We start from the raw sequence: 2,914 nt of genomic DNA, 5'->3' as shown, positions 1-2,914 counted from the left end.
TTTTACTCGACCAAGGAGATGGAAATCATCCTATTACTCTACTTCCATTCGGGCAAGATCAAGCCAGCGCAGCGGCGGTCTCTTGATTCGCTGTACTATGTCATACAATTATTCTGTGTACATATGTATGTATATACATAACATCGTATGTTCATGTGAAAACAATCAAATTTCATGCTTTTACTTACTCACGTGCCGTTATTGATATTAGCTCTTATTTGAAATCAAGAAATCAATAAATATTTATATATTTCTGCATAAGCGTGTATACATAAATTAAAATAAATATATTTAAGTATAAACGATGTGCATAGCATTAAGGCGTTTCTAATCAAATGCCGTTATTTTTAGGACCTTGCTAACTAATCTATTATTTGGCTTGTCAATGGCGTGTTTTAAACAAAACGGCTGTTAGATGGTATCATACACGTATGTATGTACATATATGAATACAAAATGTTAACGTATGCATGTGTGTGTTTTTACATACATATGGATATTTGCATTTTAAACTGATTGTGGTTTGAGCAAAAATTATTTGATATTTTCAAGTGTTTTTTTTTTTCCTGTTAACAATCACACACATAGCAGGTTTAATATTATTAAACTTATTGCAAAAAGTAGAGAAAACTTCACATACGCGCGATGTTTGTTTCAGTTTATTGTATTTCTTGCTAAGTATGCTACTACCCTCTAACTGATGTATTTAATTTGGCAGTAAATTAGGTAGCCTTATTGCAGATACAAATGTACATATGTACGACTTTATGTGAATAATGCCAATAAAAAACAATATTTTGTTGAAAACGCAAAGTGGCAATTGCCAAACAACGAAATGTAAGTAAAATAGAAAACAGGTCTGGTACTTGTTTCCTAGGCTTATTGGCTTTCAAATGACTTCAATGACATTCACAACTCCCAAATACATGTATGCACACATACATACGTTAGCATGTATGTACACATATGTCCATATGATATGATATATGGGTGTGAGCATATGTTTTGATTTTTATATACTCATACGTGTGTATAATAAATTGGCGTAGATTGGCTTTGATTGACCATTTTCTAGAAAAGTGCAAAGAAGAGGTATTTGAAAATATACGATTATTTATATTTATAAAAGTGCATAATAAGTGCCATAAATGTTGTTATCGTATAAAAACAAAACACTAAAGATATTGCTTATCGTTTTAAAAACAGTAGACATATTTAATATTGAAAGTTGTAGCTCCTTGAAATATATTAATACACATAACCTATGAACTACTAAATTGTCATAAAGAAAAAAATTCAATTGTTTTTTACTATTTCAAACATAAATTTCACTTATTGAATATATGTACCTACATACATACATACTATGTATGTAAACCACTGAAATTACGGCGCATTTCTTTTCTGCTCTTTAATTCACCCTAATCGGTTTGTGGAAAATTCCACAGGCACACGAGAAAGTGGTGGACAAAAGGTGCATAAAAAGGGAAGCAAATAATGCTCAATGAATGCAAATGAAATGAGAATTAAAAAATTTGAACGGTACGTGTTAAGCAAAACATTCTAGAAATAGTTTAGTAACGTAACAAAAAATAAAAAAAAGAATAATTTTCAAGGCTTTGGACTATGAAGAAACTGCATTGTTTTCATTACAAGACTGATTAAGTACTCAAGTTTTCGTTTCAAGAGTTTTAAATATTCATATAAGTAAATACATTTGTATTTATGCAATCTATTTACAAAGTACTTTACACAAAAATTTTAAGACATTGAATAAACAATTGCAACTTACATACATACATACATTAATCTGAAATTAATTTATGCAAGCTAGCTACCTATTTATGGTAACATCCAATGCATCTGCAAGAAATTTTAAGTAGAGTTTGTCTTGAATTTATGACAGCACTGCATGTAAATGTTTACACATCTAAGTTGATAAAGTCGTAGAAGGCGTTTATATAGTATGTATAACATTATTATTCATACATACTTATATATTGAATACTTCTATAAGTCACGTCCGCAGTGTTTCTCAGATATCTTGTTGACTTTTAAAATTTTCTAGAAAGCCTTAATCGTGCCACCATTTATTTAAAAGTTACTTATGTATGTACATAAATACTATAATTGTTTTTACTTGTAGAAATGTGTATACAAAATGGCTATCAAAACTTTAATTACTTAGAGTGCAATATACAAACATACGTTTGTACTGAAAGCAATATTTATGAGTGTGCCCATAAATGCATGCTTATGTAGGTATAAAAATGCATTCACGTATAAATAATAGTTCAAAGTACCTACCTTAATTTACGTTATAATAAATTATATATAAATATGTACATATATTAGAAATCACAATAAAAATGCTGAAATTACATTAAATATTCAAAACAAAAAAGTTATTACATCCATTACAAACGAGAACAACTGTTAGCTGATTTAATGCGGAGAAAATCTTCCCGGACACCGTGATTGTTGTTGTAGTGGTAGAAAAGAGGGCACAATTCCGATTTCTTTGGCGCCGCGATTACCGTTGGAAAGAGGACGTTCTCCTGATCAAAAAATATATAGGGTTATAGGTACCGCAAACGCTTAGTTTAGGAGATATTCGACCTCAAAGTTCAAAAATTCGCAAAATTCGGACATTTCAAGTGGCTATTTCACCACTTTAAACACACTTTATTCACATTTTTCACTTTAAATTAATTAATTTACACTTTACATAAACTTTTAAATAAATCCACATTTTATACTTTTAGTAGGTTTATTACCTAAAAAATCTTTATTTTAAAAATTACATTTTACTCTCGTTTGAACCGCATTTGTTTACTAAAAATTACGACGAAATGGAGCGCTGCCATGTGATGATAAGGCAATTCGCTGAAATTCCTCTTTTTCGCAAAAATTT

The sequence above is a fragment of the Bactrocera latifrons genome, unplaced genomic scaffold, assembly GCF_001853355.1.
Source record: "Bactrocera latifrons isolate USDA-ARS-PBARC rearing strain unplaced genomic scaffold, ASM185335v1 scaffold_27, whole genome shotgun sequence".
NCBI classification, from domain to species: Eukaryota; Metazoa; Arthropoda; class Insecta; order Diptera; family Tephritidae; genus Bactrocera; species Bactrocera latifrons.
The sequence above is the reverse complement of the archived record's forward strand: the minus strand, read 5'-3'. Positions refer to the sequence as shown.